This window comes from Phyllobates terribilis, unplaced genomic scaffold (genome assembly GCF_046119375.1).
Source record: "Phyllobates terribilis strain yellow unplaced genomic scaffold, ASM4611937v1 Scaffold_12__6_contigs__length_324123572, whole genome shotgun sequence".
NCBI lineage: Eukaryota > Metazoa > Chordata > Amphibia > Anura > Dendrobatidae > Phyllobates > Phyllobates terribilis.
This window is the reverse complement of record NW_027362772.1, coordinates 12,491,885-12,512,399: the sequence shown is the minus strand read 5'-3', so window position 1 is coordinate 12,512,399 and position 20,515 is coordinate 12,491,885. Positions and strand designations below refer to the sequence as shown.

Genomic DNA, 20,515 nt, shown 5'->3' with positions numbered 1-20,515 from the left:
GGTCCTCCTTGGTCGACGCCACGGGATGTCCTCCGGTCCGGATGCCAGCTGGATCTTCCCTGGGGTGGAAGCCTGTAAAGACTGCACAGTTCGGGTTAGCGCAGCAACGCTCTTAGCTAGCTCTTGGACCTGATGGTGTAGGTCTGGAGCCGGGTCATTGTCCAAAGCCTGCGCATCAGCTCCCACAGGCCCTGCCGACAAGGGCGCCGCCTCCTGGTGGTAAGTGGTAGTGGGGCGCCTGTGGGTCATAACGCCACCTGGTGCCGGTTCTCGGAGCACCCGGATGGCTCTGTCCTTGAACTGTGCAAAGCCCAGATGGGGATCCTGTAAGGCCATTGCCCGCAACTGGGTTCGGTGGGTATTACAATACAGTCCCTCTATAAACTGTTCGGTCAACAGCCTGTCCTCGTTTCCCACTCCATCAGGGTCGGTCTGCTTAATGGCCCTCAGGGCCTCTTGTAGGTTTAGTGCATAGTCCCTTATACTCTCATGCACTCGCTGCTTGCACCCGTAGAATCTAAGCTTAATCTCGGCTGAGGTGCGGGTATCAAAGGTGTCCTTCAGCCGGGTTAGTATCCCTGCGACAGTCTTCCTCCCAGGTGGCCAGGATTTTACTTCCCTTTTGGCTGCCCCGGTTAGTTGGGCCACCAGGATGCTCACTTTTTGCTCTTCTGTGAGGGGGTACACCTGGAAGAGGCTATCCAGCTTTTCTCTAAAGTCATGCAGGGTATGTGACTCCCCTGAGTACTGGGGTAGCCAAGCTGCTCCCGGGATATAGGGCATGGTGAAGGGCATAACTGCAGCAGCGGTAGCGCTGGCGGGGGTTGAGGCAGTGAAGCTCTCCTCCGTATCCGACATCTTCCTCCCCCCTAGTGGACCGTGGCCTACCTTGCGATGATCCTCTTCCGTAGGCCGCGGCTCCGCAGTGGATCGTCAGGGTTGAGGACCTTCCGTCGCGCTCCTGTGACGTCGGCGTCTGCTGGGCTCCTTCCAGGACCTTACGCAACGTCCGGACGTGGGGCGGGGCTTCAGTTCTCGCGCGCTTTCGGAGTCCACGCCCCTCTTCTTCCCGCGCGGCGTCCTCAAGATGGCGTCCAATGGCGGGAAAACTCCACGGATGGCGGGAAGAAGGCAGAAGATGGCGCCGGATGGCGGGAAACTTCACCGATGGCGGGAAGAAGGCTGAAGATGGCGCCGGATGGCGGGAATCTTCACCACAGGTAAGTTTGAAAAGTCTCTTTTTCAGGCACGCAGTACCCGGTGGTTGCGGGCACGAAATCCTGCCGACTACGCCAAAGTTGACGCGCCCCTGGGCCTGTGTCGCGCTGCGTTGCGCACGCGGGAGCTTACCCGGAGCCGGATGTCTTGAGGGTTGTAGTCTCGTGGCGGTGACCCGGTCCGTGCCCAGGGAGTCAAACTGAGCGGCGATGTAACAGCGGTAGATGCAGGACGACTACGCCACCCGTTGAATGCAGCTATGGAGCTGCCGCTGCAGGACAGTCCGCTGAGGCCGGTGGATGGATGGTGCAGCGTAGATGGTATAACCCCCAACGGGAGGGGTATGGCCTCAGGGCAGCAGATGTGGATGATGGGGGTAGCAGGAACCACTCAGAGACGGTGCGGTGTAATTCAGGGTCTTTACTGGTAACAACGATAGACCCTCCCGGAGTACTTGCTAGTGAACGGGGCCTGGTCAGTCCTTGAGCAGATGGGATCTCCCCTGGCCAGGCGGAGTTGTAGGCCTCCCAAACTGACTGTACTCTTCTGGCTACCTTGCTAGAAGCGGATATAAGTAGCCCACGTCCCTGAGTGTACCGTGTGGTGCTCACCCGTATGGCCGGTGACTCGGGGCCTTCTAATGGCTTCCGCTCCACGATGGCGGTGCTGGTCCCACGCGTGTGACCGTGCCTTCGGGTTTCTGGGCCTGAGGACCTGAAATCCCCTGCCGGTCGGCTTCTGCTGCTGGGTAAGAGTTAGTCCCCACAGCCTCGGACGCCGGGTCCGGTAAGAAAGCTTCTCAGTCAGGGCGAGCTCTGCAGCTGCCAGCCCCTGACTCGTAGTAATATTGCTCCCAATGAGCTTCTGCTGTTTCTTCCTATGCTGCTTCTCTGTCTCTACTCTCCTTGACTGCTCACCCTGCTTCAGCCCCGGGTTTATATAGGGGAAGTTCTTCCCCTCCCAAGACTGGGCAGGAGGTGTGGCATGCACAGGATCCCTGACCAAAGGACCTCCCACCTGCTCTCAGACGTAATATCTCTATCACTGTGGCAACCAGACCCCTGGGGTGTCACACTCCCACACAGTGTAATGCCCCCATTATGCCCCTTATGCAGGATGTATGATGCCCCCACACAGTGTAATCCCCCATTATGCCCCTTATGCAGGATGTATGATGCCTCCACACAGTGTAATGCCCCCATTATGCCCCTTTTGCAGTATGTATGATGCCCCCATTATGCTTCTTATACAGTATGTATGATGCCCCCACACAGCGTAATGCCCCCATTATGCCCCTTATGCAGTATGTATGATGCCCCCACACAGTGTAATGCCCCCATTATGCCCCTTATGCAGGATGTATGATGCCCCCACACAGTGTAATCCCCCATTATGCCCCTTATGCAGGATGTATGATGCCTCCACACAGTGTAATGCCCCAATTATGCCCCTTATACAGGATGTATGATGCCCCCATTATGCCCCTTATGCAGGATGTGTAATGCCCCCATTTTGCCCCTTATGCAGTATGTATGATGCCCCCCACACAGTGTAATTCCCCCATTATGCCCCTATAATCAGGTGACCGGATACAAAGCACAGACAAACACAAGGCCAATGTAACCAATATAATTATTTATGTCCCTGATATGGGGGAATTGTGATAACTATAGGAACAGTGAATAATGCAGAACAGGGAAATTACAAGGTGAAATCTACAATATCAGATGTACAATAAATTCTCTGGCTCACTAACTGTAATAACCGCCTTAACCATATGTTACTTCATCCACTGACAAGGGTGATGGTCCCGACACATACAACATTATCTCTTCTGTGAACACAGGACCTACAGGAGGTCTCTGGTACTTCTCGCAAGGCCATAAAGCCCCCGTCTCACATAGCGAGATCGCTGCTGTGTCACGGTTTTGGTGACGCAACAGCGACCTCACCAGCGATGTCGCTATGTGTGACACTTTGCAACGATCAGGCCCCTGCTGTGAGGTCGCTGATTGCTGCAAAGTGTCCTGAACCATTTTTTGGTCGTTGCTCTCCCGCTGGTCAGCACACATCGCTGTGTGTGACCAGCGGGAGCAGCGATCAGGCTGGTAACTATGGTAAACATCGGGTTACTAGTGGCACACGCGCACCTAGTAACCCGTTGTTTATCATGGTTACGAGCCTGCTAAAGTGAGCGGTAACCTCCCGCTCACTGTAGCAGAGTGGTATCCATGATAAACAACGGGTTACTAGGAGCGCGTGTGCCCCTAGTAACCCGATGTTTACCATAGTTACCAGCCTGCTCCTGCTTCAGCAGGCTCGTAACCAGGAGCAGGACATCGTGGAAAGATTCTTTCCACGATGTCGCTGCTCCCCTGATCGTTGGTGAGCCTGCCTGTTTGACAGCTCACCAGCGACCACATAGCGACGCAGCAACGATCCCTGACAGGTCTTATCGTTGTCGGGATCGTTGCAGCGTCGCTAAGTGTGACGGGGCCTTTAGTCCTTAGGCTGAACTCCTGAGATATATCTGGTGCCACCTGGGTTCTGCTTCCCGGCAAGCCACAACCTGTTTCCTTGGGTGCTTTACCATGGTCTTGTACTTGGGCCTCAGATTCTTCCACAGCACACATCCTTTCCTTGGCACCAAATCTGTTCCCTTTTTGGGGCGCTGGTCTTTTATATCAGGAGACTGCGTCATTAAGGTCACCTGACCTGATTTACTTTCTAAACCCTTCCTGAAACTCTCCCTCTTCTCATTGATTCCACAGGGTCCCACCTAGACGGCAGATGGCAGTCTTGTACAAATGCCGCACAACACTGAGAATTCTCGCTTCTTATGGCACACCTTTTTACATCTCTTATGCAGTATGTATGATGCCCCTAACACAGTATAATGTTCCCACAGTATTGGCATCTCTCACACAAAAGATATTTCCACCAAACCACCATTCCCCCGACACAGTATAATGTTCCCACAGTACCATGATCCCCCGACACACAGTATAATGTTCCCACAGTACCATCATCCTACCACACACAATATAATGTTCCCACAGTACTGCCATTCCATCACGCACAGTATAATGCTCCCACAGTACTGTTATTCCTTCCCCACAGTACATTGTTTCCATAGTACTGCTCTCCTGCCACATACAGTATAATGTTCCCACAGTACCACCATCCCCTTCATACTTAGCGGGGGTCCTTATTTTGTGTAGCAGCTTGTGGTGGCCATAATACTGTCTGAGGTGCTGTGGAGGCCATCATACTGTGTGGGTACTGTGTGGGCCATCATACTATGTGGGAGTCCTCATTCTGAGCTTCATGTGTACACAGGAGAAAAATTTTCTGCTGATGAGTCAGATAGCGATAAGTAAGTGAGAAATACACTTGGTCTATCTGGTTGCAGATCTGAATTGATATGGTATCGTTTGTCAGGAGGTAGATATCAGCTAGTATGTTATGAACAAAAGCAAAGATACTGTATAATGGCAGTGGGAATCCGGATTCCAGTCAGGGAGCATAGCAAAGACAAAGAGCAGGGCAAGGTCCTTAGCTCAGGCCAGGAGGCCTACTTAGATGGTTCAGAACTTTGCCTTGAGTGGGCAGAAGGCCTAATTAATGGAGATTAAGTTATGAAAGGATTACTTATTTTAGACAAACAGGATTTAAGCAAACAGTTGTCTATACTAGAGCGAAAGCTACAGTGTCACCAAACTGGAACACAAGTTCTCTTACATAGAGCTGAAGATGCAGTGCCACAGCAAGAAGTGTGTGGACCTCATCGAATGGACTTTGAGAGTACTAGTGAGGAGTCGTACCGATGCACCTCAGTCAGTGAGGTCCTCACAAATCAACTGGGAGCTGAAAGCAGCTCTTAGGGGCTATTGCTGTGGGATTTGTGATTTCTATGTACTCCACTGTGTATAGGATGTGTATAGGATAATAAAGTATAAAAAAGTTGTTATGGGTGTGACTTACCGAACATTGTGTAGTGAGTCTGTTTTCCCTATAGTGATGGATATTTCTTGTTGCTAAAACCTTTTTTTTTTCACATTTTTTAAACAATTCTCTTTAGTGTGGTCATACAACATACAAGCCTCTGATTGCTCAGGTGAAGCATTTTTTGAAGACTCCAATCTTTCTCCTTCTGTAACATACAGGTACATCTCACAAAATTAGAATATCATCCTAAAGTTAATTTATTTCAATTCTTCAATACAAAAAGTGAAACTCTTATATTATATAGAGTCATTACAAACAGAGTGATCTATTTCACGTGTTTATTTCTGTTAATGTTGATGATTAGATTATGGCTTACAGCCATTGAAAACACAAAAGCCATCTCAGTAAATTTAAATAATTAACAAAAAACACCTGCAAAGGCTTCCTATGCATTTAAAAAGGTCCCTTGGTCTGTTTCAGTAGACTCCACAGTCATGGGGAAGACTGCTGACTTGACAGATGTCCAGAAGGCAGTCATTGATACTAAGTAAATGCAAAGGAAATTCAGCTTGAAAAATGTTTTTAAAATCCGAAAAGTTGTCCTACTGAAATGTATGTTCAGTAAATGCACTCAGTACTTGGTCGGGGCTCCTTGTGCATCAATTACTGCATCAATGCGGCAATGTGGCATCGAGGCGATAAGCCTGTGGCACTGCTGAGGTGTTACGGAAGCCCAGGTGGCTTTGATAGCAGCCTTCAGCTCTTTTGCATTGTTGGGTCTGGTGTCTCTCATATTTCTTTTGACAATACCCCATAGATTCTCTATGGGGTTAAGGTCAGGCGAGTTTGCTGCCAATCAAGCACAGTGATACTGTTGTGTGTGGTACTTTTGGCAGTGAGGACAGGTGCCAAGTCCAGCTGGAGAATGACATTTCCATCTCCATAAAGCTCGTCGGCAGAGGGAAGCATGAAGTGCTCTAAAATATCCTGGTTGTAGTATCGGCGTCTCTGCCCCCTGATAGGCAGAGATGCCGTCCCTCTTACCGCCGCGCTCCCGGCCCGGCGTCTTCCGGCCCTCCTGCTGCTGCCGGCACGCGCAGCTTCCCAGGCACTGTGCTTAGGGCGCGTGCTCCCTCCCTTTTAAAGGGGCCGCGCGCTCCGTCCTAAGGAGTCCCCGGCCAATGGCCGGAGAACCTCTCATATAAACGGCACCTCCTCCAAAATGGAGGTGCCCGTGCGAGGTTGTAGCTTTGTGTCCTCAACTCTGCTCCAGCCCTCAGGTCCCGCTGCTAGCCTGACTATCTGTCCAGTCCGCCAGCCTGACTATGTGTCCAGTCCGCCAGCCTGACTACCAGTCCAGTCCACCCGCCTGACTACAAGTCCAGTCCGTCAGCCTGACTACCAGTCCAGTCCGTCAGCCTGACTACCAGTCCAGTCCGCCAGCCTGACTACCAGTCCAGTCCGCCAGCCTGACTACCAGTCCAGTCCGCCAGCCTGACTACCAGTCCGCCAGCCTGATTACCAGTCCTGTCCACCAGCCTGACTACCTGTCTCCGCCTGCCAAGTGTACTCTCCAGCCCGACGGTCTGCCTATGATCCAAACCCGCCAGTCTGTCTATGGGTCTGGCTTGCCTGCCTACCCGGAGAACGTACCAGTTACCTGCCAGCCTACCTGGAGGCTCCTGTCTGTTACCTGCCGTGCCTACCCGGAGGCTCCTGCCAGTTACCCATGGGAGTCACCTGCTCTCATACAAGGACAGGCCCAGAGTAGCACCTGGTCCCTCTGCTCGGTCCTTCCCTGGTTCACGGAGTCGATTGAGCCGCCATGCGACCTTGGTCAGTCCGAGTTGATACCTAGTTACGCCCCTCTGGTCCCTCCTTGCACCACAGCACAGAGGTTCCACCACCCGGATCCATAACACTGGTAGACGGCTGCGCTGACTTTGGTCATGATAAAACACAGTGGACCTACACCAGCAGATGACATGGCTCCCCAAACTATCATTGATTGTGGAAACTTCACACTAGACCTCAAGCAGCTTGGATTGTGGCCTCTCCACTCTTCCTCCAGACTCTGGGACCTTGATTTCCAAATGAAATGCAAAATTTCCTTTGCATTTACTTAGTATCAATGACTGCCTTCTGGACATCTGTCAAGTCAGCAGTCTTCCCCATGACTGTGGAGCCTACTGAAACAGACCAAGGGACCTTTTTAAACACATAGGAAGCCTTTGCAGGTGTTTTTTGTTAATTATTTCAATTTACTGAGATGACTTTTATGTTTTTAATGGCTGTAAGCCAAAATCATCAACATTAACAGAAATAAACACTTGAAATAGATCACTCTGTTTGTAATGACTCTATATAATATTTAATTTTCACTTTTTGTATTGAAAAGCTGAAATAAATTAACTTTTTGATGATATTCTAATTTTTTGAGATGCACCTGTATGTAGCCATAAGGAGTTGCTTTGTGGGTCATCTTGGACACTGATTCCCTCCTGATCCTTTAAACATGACTTTGGGTTTCTGGTTACTAACTGTACAACTGTAGTGCGGTGTATCATCACTGACTGTCAGTGTAATAGTAATGGCCCCATACACATAAAATAAGTGTTGGCTGAACGGTCATTTGGCAGACGCTATCTCTCCCGACACCCCCATACGCACACATATTCCAGCTATTTTGTGGTCTTTATGAGAGAGTCGCCTCCAGACTCCTCTAGCGGAGGATTATCTACCGGAAGAACAAACGGATTAACCTCTGAAATTCAGGATGCCAGATCCTTCTCTGCCCTGACATCATCTGTCGGGAGGCCCCCAAATGCATCATATAGTCGACCAAACCCCCCGAAATCAATGCTTTCATATAACTTTAGTCTAATGTGTATGGGGGCGTTAAAAGGTAACTTATTGGACGCGGCCTCTGGCCCGTCCTAATAGACCTTCGTACAGTGTCGGACTGGGGTGTCTGGAGCTCAAAGGAGGAATTGATCCTCGGGGCCCACCCTACAGCTATATGCAAATACCTGTTAGCCGATATCCCCGTTATAGTGGAGCATAGCCTGTAAATCACAGGCATCTCCTGCACATCTACTGTGCACATACTATAACTGGGATGTACAATTACGGTAGTTTGCATTAAAGGGGTTCTATGGTTAAAACAAGTTATCACCGATCCATGGGCTCTACAGGATAGGTGATAACTTATTGATCGTTTGGGTCCGAACATAGGTGCGTTTTACAATCGGAAGAATGGGGAAGTTTAATCCCTGACAGGACACATCCCCATTTTAAAATGCAGCGGCAGGTGGGACGTCTGACCGCAGCTCCATTCATTCTCTTTGAGGCTGCCAGAAAAAAAACAAGAACAGCCATTGAGGGAATGAATGGATCAGTGGTCAAGTCGCACATGAGCTCCAGTCTAATGGGAATAAAAACTCCACAGTCTACCAATCGGTGCTAGTTCCTGCATTCAGACCCCCACTAATCAATATTTATCACTTATCCTGTGGAGAGGTGATTACTTTTTCTCCCCAGAGAACCCCTGTAAGTGCATCTTGCTCCAAGTATTTAATCACTAATGGAAAAAAAGAATGTTCTCATTATTATCAGAGAGAACAAATGACCGCCATACACAACACAATCCACTATACCAACACCAATAGTACCACATACAAGGGAGAAATACTGCCACACCATGACTGGACTACATATTGCCACCACATAGTGACCGGATAATACTACATGCAAGGGAGAAATACCACTACACCATGACCAGACCACATATTACCACCACATAGTAACTGAATAATACTACATACAAGGGAGAAATACCACTACACTGTGGCCAGATCAGATATTAACAGCATATAGTGTCCAAATAATTCCCCGTCATTTCTCTCCTCCATCTTCATCATTGCTCTCCCCCCACCTTATCTATCATTGCTCCCTCCCATCCCCATTATTGCTCTCCCCCACCTTCTCCATCATTGTCATATTTCCCCCACCTTCTCCATCATTGTCATATCTCCCCCAGCTCCGCCATCATTGCCATATCTCCCCCACCTCCTCCATCATCATTGCCATATCTCCCCCCCCACCACCTCCTCCATCATCATTGCCATATCTCCCCCCCTACCTCCTCCATCTTCATTGCCAAATATCCCCCCACCATCATTGCCATATCTCTCCCCACCTTATCAGCTGAACTGCAAGGGCCCTCCTCCACCTCCGGGCCCTTGCAGTGCGGAGCACTAGCGGCCATGTTAACCAGGGGCCCCGTGCATCCTGCTCTGTGTCTGCTGAGGACCCGGGCCCACCGTAGTATTCTCCGGTGTCCTGGTGCCCCAGTCCGACCCTGCCTTCGTACAATGCAGGCCCAGACACCATTATTAGGCATTTAAGTATCGTAATAACTAGGCTGCCCCATACTATCGAGTACTTGAGGGAGAAGGGGCATTGAGCCGAACTCTGTCAAACCTTCTTAGATGCCATGTTTGCTTTTCACAGCAACAAGTGTCTTGTGTTGCCACTTTATAAGAATCGTAACGTTTTTGTTCTGTTTCCTGTAATAGATTCTGTGGTAGATCTGCTCACTTGGTTGCACATGGAGGTAGATACGTGTAAAGATCCGAGGTCCTGGGTTGTAAGTAATCACTTAGGCAAGTTACCGATGCAACAATATTTTATTATTCACATCCATGGTAATATGGCAATTCCAGGTAAACTGCCAAAATACAGTTCTCTCAGTCCTTAAGTTCCCAACCTGGGATCAATAGTTCCACTGGCTTTGTATCAGGCCGTACTCACTGTCTCCCAACTTTAGGTTGGCCCACAGATTTCGTATCTCCAGCCAGTATAGTCTGTAGCCACAGTCCACGATCCTCCAAACGACAAATAAAATGATGAAAGCACAGGTATCCAGTAGCAACAGTCCTTCAAGAAAGTTTATATCCAACGACGTATCCAAAACTGTAGCATACTTATCCAGCCCAGGCGGTACTGATCTCCATATCCCATCAATCGATTCTTCATCCAAAACCTCAGTTTCGCTCCCATTCCTTCGATGTCCTTCCACACAACTCCGCTAAACATGTCTCTTCTGTCCTCTGGGCTCAGCCCCTTCCCAGGTCAGCAGTGATGACCCCCTCCCCCTTAAGCATTTCAGCTTTTAACTGAAACAATGAAGAATATTCCAGGAGTCTTCACGTGAGACTGCATGTAAGACCCCCTGTGGTGACGACTCCTCTGTGTCCACAATCAACACTCACACAATGAGCCCAGTCACTGTTTGGACAATGACCTAAGGCTCCTGAGATACTGATGAGATTACTGAAATTCTGGACAATTTACAAGCAAAACTAGTGGACATAACTGACTAGCAAGCAGAGCATTAATAAAACACAGCCAGCAAATCTCCAATAAAACACAATAATAATATTGACGAAAATGGTGCTCCGTGCTGAAAAAATGTCTCTTAGTCTTTAGTAAGTGGGCAGTTCCTTACAATACAGAACACTGTCTCTTTAAATTTTCAGTTGGTTTATTAAGCGGCATAAACCAATGCAAAGTTTATAAAAATGAACCCAGCCCATCTGGCATAACGGCAAAACAAAATAAGGAAATGTCCAGCTAAGTCCTTGCACCGACCTGGGTCCGGCCACTCAGCATTTAGTAAAAAACACACGGTTCAGGTTAGCGCAAAATAAACACAACTCCTCTCTCACTGGAGCCGGCCTCAAGTACTGAACAACACCTGAGTGAAAAAGCTGTCTGGTTAAAGCCCAGACCACACCCTGGAGTGGAGATATGGTCAATGGCCTCCCGCCCGCACTTTGTGAATGGCCAATCAAATATGCCCTTTTAAATATGGCTGCTTAACCCTCTCTGCACCTACCATGCAGGAGAAGACTTCCATGTTTCACATCACTGAAGCTAACAGCCTCAGTGAAACTTATCTCCCCTTCAGTATTCTGCCAGTGACTTTGTCACAATACATACGACCCAACTATGGAAGACAGGAAGTGAGGAAACGTATTGTTCTCTTGTTCTCATATTACATGGCCCCTTTCTTGGCCTCACACAGTGTAATGTTACCACAGTACCAACTGAGGTCCTGCAGTTGGAATAAGGCTATGTTCCCACGATCAGGAATCAGCAGCGCTTTGGAAGCAGCGTATTTTCGCTGCTCCTAAAGCTCTGCGTTCTAATCACGCAAGTTAATCCCCATACGTTCATTGAACTATGCGGATTTACCGCATCCTATACATTCAATTGTGTAAATTTCTGTTGCGAAGACTAGCGTCTCTGCAAAAGAAGTTGACATGCTGTGCTCGTAAAGCCGTGCCGCCAGTGAGTTTACACGGCGTCAAATAGAAGCACAGTCGGCAATGTATTTCTATAAATCCCATCCACTGTACTTCTACTGTACAATGCAGCGGTTTGGATGCTGCACAGGTGAGCTGCGTCCAAACTGATGCCATTACGGATCATGGGCACTTACACTAAGTCCTGAGATTTTACAGTTGGAATAATTCCTCTGGAAATGGTTTTCCCTTTTCCTGCTCCCCTCCATGTATACCCTCGAGCATGTATACATGCATGTAGGGGAGCAGCCGGCCTTACTAGATATCAAGGCTTTTACAGTAACATACCAAATGAGGATGGTATCAGAGAAGTAAGACATTTCTTTAAATCGAGATCAATAAAGTGTAGTAGACATAATGACTTCATGGAGGATCTTCTAAAATTTACTCTTACTCATAACTTACTTCTTTTTGACAGGCAGTACTTCCTCCAGCTCAGGGGTACTGCGAAGGGGAGCCGCTGTGCCCCCTCATATGCTAACCAATTCCTGGGCTGGTGGGAGGAAAACACAATATTCAGGGAATCCTTATATTGGGGTATGGTATAGAGTTATTGACAGCATTTTTTTCATCTGGTCAGGGAAGAGTGAACTATTTCTTGAATTTGTGAGAGAACTCAACATCAATAGAGTGGGCCGTAGATTTAAATTGGAGTTTAATTATGATCAGTTGCCTTCTCTGGATGTACTAATCTAAAAAGAACAAGATTGGACTATAGGGACGCTCATCTTCCATAAACCTACAAGCACTAATAAACTATTGAAGTGGGATAGCCACCACCCCATCCCCCTAAAAACAGAAATACAAAAGGACCAATTTTTACGGTTGAGAACTAAGTGTTCTAAAGTCACAGATTTTAATATACAGGCAATAGACATGAACACCAGATTAAGAGAAAAGGGGTACCCACAGTACATTTTGCATTCTGCTCAATCGTTTGCAGAAAAACAGGAGAGACAGATACTCCTACATACCTAATCAAGAGACCAAGAAAAAGATAGGATAACTTGAGTAATAGGAACTTACGACAATCAGTGACAGTATCTTTAATATCCTCAGAAAACACTGGGATGTACTTGTGGCCGACCCAGACCTGAGGGTGTTGTGGGATCTACTCTCACAATAACTTTCAGGGTTGGTCAATTAGGGACTGTTGAGTGCAGAGTTTCTATAAAAAAATCTGCACCCAAGGGGACTTTGCTAATAGAAGAATCAGTGCTTTCTTTAGAGGTGGAGAATGTTGTACATGTAATTGGATGAGACCATGTAAATCTTTCTTGAGTTCCTCCATTGGTTAAACCTTTTTCCAGGGGATTTTTCCAACTGTAAAACCTCAAGACTTGTATATGTGGCCACATGCACCTGCCCCTTAGAATATATAGGCATTACCAAGAGGGAGTCTAGAAGTAGGGTGAGGTAACATTGTACATCGAGGTGAAACTGGAGACATCTCACTTTGTATCTTTGAGGTGGTTAAACCCAATGTGAGAGGAGGTGATCACAATTCAGGGTTGTGGAGTCGGTAAGCCAAACCTTCGGCTCCTCAATTTCCCTGATTTCCGACTCCACAGCACTGCCTCATTACTGAGTGTAACATCCCTGGCGGCGTTCTGGCATGGCTTACCACCTCCCACCATGCAAGACCGCCATCTTACCTATCAGTCCAGGCTGCACACTTTGCTCCAGTACCTGCTGTGTGCATGTCTCTTGTCTGATCGCTTAGGGCGGTGGCGCGGTTACTGCCTGATTCTTATAGTTACTGTGTGCGCACTCCTAATGCGTCCCAAGCCTATTGCTGTGAGTCACTGGATACTTAAACCCTCTCCACCCAGTAGGAGGTGCCTGAGCAACACTATCTTTCAGTGTGTTCCTTGCAACTGAGTTGTCAGGTCCTGTCCTGTAGCTTGTCTGTTTCTGCCACCCTGGGGGCTGTATACCCAGGCCTGTTACCTGTACCTGTGACTTCTAGTCTGTTTCCGCCACCCTGGGGGCTGAGTTCCCAGGCTTGTTCCTGTATCTTGTTCCTGGTTCAGTTCCTGTCTGAACAGTGTTCTATCCCGTTACTTGTTTGTCTCCATGCCCGTATCTTCCCTTTTCCTGCAGTATCTAAACCTGCACCTAACTCCAACTCGTTGTCTCTGTACTTCTGTTTGTGAGTTTAGTGTCCACTCTCTACATCATTGTAAGTACCTTGTGTGTATCTGCTCTGCTTGTCCACCGCACCTGCGGGTTTTACTCTGCTCTGCTTATCCACCGCACCTGCGGGTGTTGCTCTGCTCTGCTTGTCTACCGCACCTGCGGGTTTTGCTCTGCTCTGCTTGTCTACCGCATCTGCGGGTTTTGCTCTGCTCTGCTCGTCCACCGCACCTGCGGGTTTTGCTCTGCTCGTCCACCGCACCTGCGGGTTTTGCTCTGCTCGTCTACCGCACTTGCGGGTTTTGCTCTGCTCGTCTACCGCACCTGCGGCTCTGTTCCTGTAACCCAGTCTGTACTGGTCCCTATCCTGCCTGCGTTCCTACCTGCCAGTACCCACCTGTCTGCACACCAGCCGTGCCTGCCAGTACCCACCTGTCTGCATTCCAGCCGTGCCTGCCAGTACCCACCTGTCTATGCCAGCCTAACCTGCCGGTTCCTGCATTCCCCGGTGTGGGTCAACAGCTGTGACCGGAGTCTGACCTGGAGTGGCACCTGGTTCCTCCCTGGTTCACGGAATAGACTGAGCCGCCGTGCGACCTTGGTCGGACCGAGTTGATACTTAGTCACGCCCCTCCAGGCACTCCTTGGTTCATGGTCTATTGGGATCACTAACCTCGCTCACGCCAGTCAGTCTGGGCGTGTGCGTAACAGTTTGCTCAGGCCATGGTCCCCGTTGAGCCCCACGGCCCTTCGCTCTCGGAGACATTTGAATCCTTGTCTGGTGAATACGTGCACCAAGGAAAAAAATTTTCTCAAGCTGAAGTCCAAGCGATTTACGCACCAGCCCAAATGGAACTATCAGCACTCGTTCCTGCGGATCCACCACGGTACTATGGGGATCCAAAATAAAACCGTGCATTTGTGGAGCAATGCCTGCTGCATTTCAAATTCTATGCTCACTATTTTCCCACTGATCGGGTTAAAGTAGCATTTCTGATGTCCTACCTAGCGGGTGATGCCTTGAATTGGATCACCACCCTATGGGAAGCATGGGATCCTATCGTTTCTGACCTGCAGGCCTTCCTGGTGGCCTTTCTAATGGTCTTCGATGACCCTAACCCTGAAGCTTCTGCTAAAGCTTCCCTTCCCAATATCCTGGAGCAGTCCTGATGGGTGATATGTGTAGGTAGCCCACCAGTTCCCCAGCCTGAAGAGGCTGCTGCCCACACAGAATCCACACAGGATGACAATGCTCCACAGATTACTTCTCTTCCCAACCTCAAGAGGCAGTCCAGACGTGCAAGGCATAGAGATAAACCCGTCACGCCAGGTTCTATCCTCCCAAAGACCTCCTGTTCCCCAGCCTGTAGAGGCAGCTATCCGCACAGAATCCATGAAGGATGACCATGTTCGTCAGGCAAAGCAGAGGCCGGAACTCAGTCACAAAATCGGATTGCGGTACCGCTGCGGTTGTTTGGGACACCCTGACAGTCTTTGTCCAGCGAAGGTTGGGGAATCCCAAGACATTAGGCCTGTAGGAGAGGCTGCCCTTGGCATTAGTGTTTCCTCTCCACAGATGACCATGACTGTCTCCGTGGCAAGTGAAAGCCTTGGATTAAACGGAAGTTTCGGGCTTAAAGCTTTGAAGAGTCGGTGTCTGATTCCCGTCCGACAACTCCAGAATCGGGTTGGGGCATTGTCAGCGAAGCACGAGCCCTACTCAGAAACAGTCTAAATATGTCTGTACAAATTAAGCTCCAGATTGGAGCATTACACATGAAGAAGTTCACATTCCAGGTGCTGTCTGGTTTACCCACAGGTCATCTAGAGCCGAGAGATCTAGTGCCCGCTCAGGTCTGGAGATCCTGCATGGTGTTTCCTGGGGGACTGCTAAGGTACAAGGGGTGTCCAGTCCCCATATCTTCAGGACAGTCAGCAGTGTCTTGTTCTTCACCAGATTTGCTAGTCGCTGACTCGCTGTGCGCTGAAGTCTCCGAAGGAAGGGAAGCGGAGGCATTGTCCCCACACAGTCTCGACGATTGTACCAATGATTTGGCTTCAGGTACCTCCCCGCCTTGCAGACGTGTCATCTCTGAAACCAGACTGAAGTTGGTCCCTAAGCAAGGATCCTCCATCTCTAATAAATCTGGCAATAAGTCCATCAAGGCGGTGGCTACCTCCAAATCTCTGCACCCCTCCAACCAGGCGGAGGACCTCCAGTTGTCTCCTGAATCCTCCGGTGTGCTACCTGATAAGAAATGGAAAGAGACTTTTCTGCACCCTGTACCTGGTACTTCGCCCACTTTATCCAGTAAGCTTGTCAAAGTGTACGTCAAGGCGGTGGTTACCCCCAAGTCTCTGCACCCCTCCAACCCAGTGGAGGATCTCCAGCTGTCCCGTGAATCCTTTGGGGTGCTACCCGATATTAACAAATGGAGACTTTCCTGTGTCCTGTTCCTGGTACTTCACTCACTTCATCTGTTGCTGAGGATGGCTTGATGAGAGGAAGCATCCTAGTCACCAAGATGGTGAGACCAGTTTCGTTCCCTCTAGTGGACAGAAGAGGTAATCTTCTTAAAGAGAAGGATCGGCCTCCAAATTCTCTGCAGAAAATCCTTGCAGGCTTGAAGAAGAGGGGGCGTACGGGGGGGGGTACTGTAACATCTCTGGTGGCGTGCTGGCATGGCTTACCACCTTCCACTATGCAAGACCGCCATCTTACCTATCAGTCCAGGCTGCACACTTTGCTCCAGTACCTGCTGTGTGCATGTCTCTTGTCTGATTGCTTAGGGCGGCGGCGCGGTTACTGCCTGATTCTTATAGTTACTGTGTGCGCACTCCTAATGCGTCCCCAGTCTATTGCTGTGAGTCACTGGATACTTAAACCCTCTCCACCCAGTAGGAGGTGCCTGAGCAACACTATCTTTCAGTGTGTTCCTTGCAACTGAGTTGCCAGGTCCTGTCCTGTAGCTTGTCTGTTTCTGCCACCCTGGGGGCTGTATACCCAGGCCTGTTACCTGTACCTGTGACTTCTAGTCTGTTTCCGCCACCCTGGGGGCTGAGTTCCTAGGCTCATTCCTGTATCTTGTTCCTGGTTCAGTTCCAACAGTGTCCTAGCCCGTTACTTGTTTGTCTCTATGTCCGTATCTTCCCTTTTCCTGCAGTGTCTGAACCTGCAACTCCAACTGTACTTCTGTTTGTGAGTTTAGTGTCCACTCGCTACTTCATTGTAAGTACCTTGTGTGTATGTGCTCTGCTTGTCCACCGCACCTGCGGGTTTTGCTCTGCTCTGCTTGTCCACCGCACCTGCGGGTTTTGCTCTGCTCTGCTTGTCTACCGCACCTGCGGGTTTTGCTCAGCTCTGCTGGTCTACCGCACCTGCGGCTCTGTTCCTTTATCCCAGTCTGTACTGGTCCCTATCCTGCCTGCGTTCCTACCTGCCAGTACCCACCTGTCTGCACACCAGCTGTGCCTGCCAGTACCCACCTGTCTGCATACCAGCCGTGCCTGCCAGTACCCACCTGTCTGTATGCCAGCCTAACCAGCCAGTTCCTGCATTCCCCGGTGTGGGTCAACAGCTGTGACCGAGGTCTGACCTGGAGTGGCACCTGGTCCCTCTGCTTGGTTCCTCCCTGGTTCACGGAGTCGACTGAGCCGCCGTGCGACCTTTCTCGGACCGAGTTGATACTTAGTCACGCCCCTCCAGGCACTCCTCGGTTCATGGTCCAGTGGGATCACTAACCACGCTCACGCCAGTCAGTCCGGGCGTGTGCGTAACACTGAGCATGTACATAAAGTGCAGCACAGATTCATCTCAACTAACAGCTGAGATCCTTAGATCAGGAACAGAACAGACATTTACAGAACTTTTCACAACTTTCCCAAAGTCTTATGAAAACATTTACAGCACATCCTGCATTGAACTACTGTACCTAATTTATTATATATTTCAGGAGTTGGAGTTGGTCCATTTTATACAGACTCCATCTCCTACTCCACCAAAATAGTCCACAACTCCAAATCCACAGCCCTGATATAGATGTATCCTCAAAAAAGAAAGTGAGTGGATTATTTTTTAGACTGGATTCACTAGCCCCTAAGAGACTCAATGAGCAAATTTCCTACGCCTGTCTGTTTTGTGTGAATACAGCCCCATTCTGACTTACATTTTTGAATTGTATACTCTACCCATTGCTACTCAGTTCCCTGTGAATGGGGTTCACATATTGTACTTCATCGAGATATCTGAGCTTTTATATCAGAATTATTCCTTATCAGTTATATCCCACGTATACTATTTAGTCATTAACAAGTGTGGTGATCCTTGATTATCTATAATTATACAATAGGGATCAAATTTGACAATTTAGAAATATACTGTGGGCCATCAGCCCATATTTTGTAGTGATAAAGTAGATCTACATGCCTATTGCATGATGGGAGGATGTGCAATACTTGCTTATAATCTCTCATGACGCTGATCTCAGAGATAGGACTTTTTATATTGGTGGAATGCAATTCAAATCCATTATGCGCCCCGCCGTGGAACAAATGCCTCCGGACATGCGCAATCACGGAACATGACCCTAGATGCCCTGCTGTGTGGAACGCATAACTATGGGCATGTGCAGTCACTGGTATGAGTGACGCAGCCGCGATCCGTTTATCTGGGTTTTCAGTTTAAAGCACTTCCGGACATGCTCACTAGGGGACGGACATTATCGGACCTTTAGAAGTAGCACAGGTGCAGTACATTATTGTAGACAGACTCCATTCTATATGTTTTATGACCGTTCACCTCTAGGAATGGGAATGGGTCTCCTAGTCTGGGGAGTACTTTTGGATGAAGTGGGATATTTAAACATGGGCACCTGGCTATTACTATGCTGAACATCATCAATTACACTGTGTTCCAAATTATTATGCAAATAATATTTTCTCAGATTTTCCCAAATTACCTATATGAATTGCAGTCATTGTAATTTTCCAGTCAAATAACTATTAGAGTACAATTGAAAGGTTTTTGTACAAACTGCCTATGATAACAGTATATTTTAAAAAAAATAAAACACTCAAACTGCACTCAAAATGCATGTTCCAAATTATTATGCACAGCAGAGTTTTCAACCTTTTCATTTTAATAAAGAACAAAAAAATGGTCATTTTTGAAATTATAAGCATTAGCAGGTTATTACAAACTGAAATCAAACAGTTTTCAACTCAAAACTTTATTCTAGGTGATGTTACATTTGCACATAGGACCCCTTGTTCGAAAGGAGCTTCTGAACTCTCTCGTCCATTGAATTTGTCAGGTTTTGGATGGTTTCTGCTTCAGTTGTTTTACATGAGGACAGAATACCCTCCCAGAGCTGTTGCTTAGATGTGAACTGCCTCCCGCCATCATAGACACTCCTTTTGATGATGCTCCAGAGGTTCTCAATGGGGTTGAGGTCAGGGGAGCATGAGGGCCACACCATAAGTTTGTCCCCTTTTATGCCCATAGCAGCCAGAGATGCAGATGTGTTATGTGCAGCATGAGACGGTGCATTATCATGCATGAAAATGATCTTGCTGCGGAATGCACGGTTCTTCTTCTTGAACCATGGCAGGAAGTGCTGTTTGAGAAACTAAACATACATTATGGAGTTCATCTTTACCTCTTCAGGGATCGTAAAGGGGCCGACAATCTCTCTCCCCATGATTCCAGCCCAAAACATTACTCCACCTCTTCCTTGTTGGCGCCGTAGCCGTGTTTGCATGGGGTGTCCATCAACCAGCCATCCTCCACTCCATCCATCTGGACCATCGAGCGTTGCACGGCACTCATCGGTGAACAAAACAGTTTTCAAGTCAGTCTTCATGTATTGTTTGGCCCACTGGAGCCGTTTCTGCTTGTGTGCAGTGGATAGAGGAGGTCGACAGGATGGCTTACGCACAGCTGCAAACCTCTGAAGGACCCTGCATCTTGTTGTTCGGGGGACGTTGGAGGCACCAGCAGCTTCAAAAACTTGTCTGCTGCTATGACAAGGCTTTTTTGCCGCTGCTCTTTTAACCTGACGTAATTGCCTGTAGGAAAGAGTCCTCAATTTTACCTTATCAGCACGCACACGTGTGTTCTGTGAATCAGATACATACTTCTTGATTGTGCGATGATCAGGATGAAGTGTCTTGGAAATGTTGATTGTAGTCATGCCTTGACCTAAACACTCCACAATTTGTTGCTTCTCAGCAGCCGACACATCCTTTTTCTTTCCCATTTTGGCAGAAAATGTAGGCTGCTTAATAATGTGGGACAGCCTTCTTAAGTAGTCTTGCCTTTCATTGGACACACCCGCCAAACTAATTAGCACAGGTGTCTGCAATTGCTTACAGTGATATAAAGAGCCCTGGCACACATCACCATCAATGAGTTTAACTGACAAACAAAAAAATTCTTACCTTATCACTCCTAAACACTTTTTGCATAATAATTTGGAACACAGTGTATAATCCCTGTATCAAGCCTCCTGATGAACCTGCTGGAGAAATGCGTTGAGGCTGATTATTGGAACATTCTCTGATGAGTACCATACCCTTTCCTTTATATATGCCTTGAGACGTATCTGCTCCTATTTAATCTATCAGTGTATTTTTTGATTTTATATACATATATATATATGTATACAGTACAGACCAAAAGTTTGGACACGCCTTCTCATTTAAAGATTTTTCTGTATTTTCATGACTTTGAAAATTGTACATTCACACTGAAGGCATCAAAACTATGAATTAACACATGTGGAATTATATACTTAACAAAAAAGTGTGAAACAACTGAAAATATGTCTTATATTCTAGGTTCTTCA

At 48.2% G+C, this 20,515-nt stretch overlaps 1 protein-coding gene across 5 annotated transcripts in view; it reads left to right on the top strand.

Moving 5' to 3' along the window:
* LOC141171901 (uncharacterized) overlaps window positions 1–20,515 on the top strand; it is a 54,648-nt gene that overhangs the window by 6,462 nt on the left and 27,671 nt on the right. For 2 of the 5 annotated variants that reach the window (XM_073655539.1, XM_073655540.1), the window contains exon 2: window positions 9,744–9,814. The exons of 2 other annotated variants lie outside the window; for them this stretch is intronic. The gene's annotated coding sequence lies outside the window, so the exon portion shown is untranslated. Of the gene's footprint in view, window positions 1–9,743; window positions 9,831–20,515 lie in introns of all 5 variants that reach the window. One more of the 5 variants, XM_073655537.1, reaches the window with a different exon arrangement.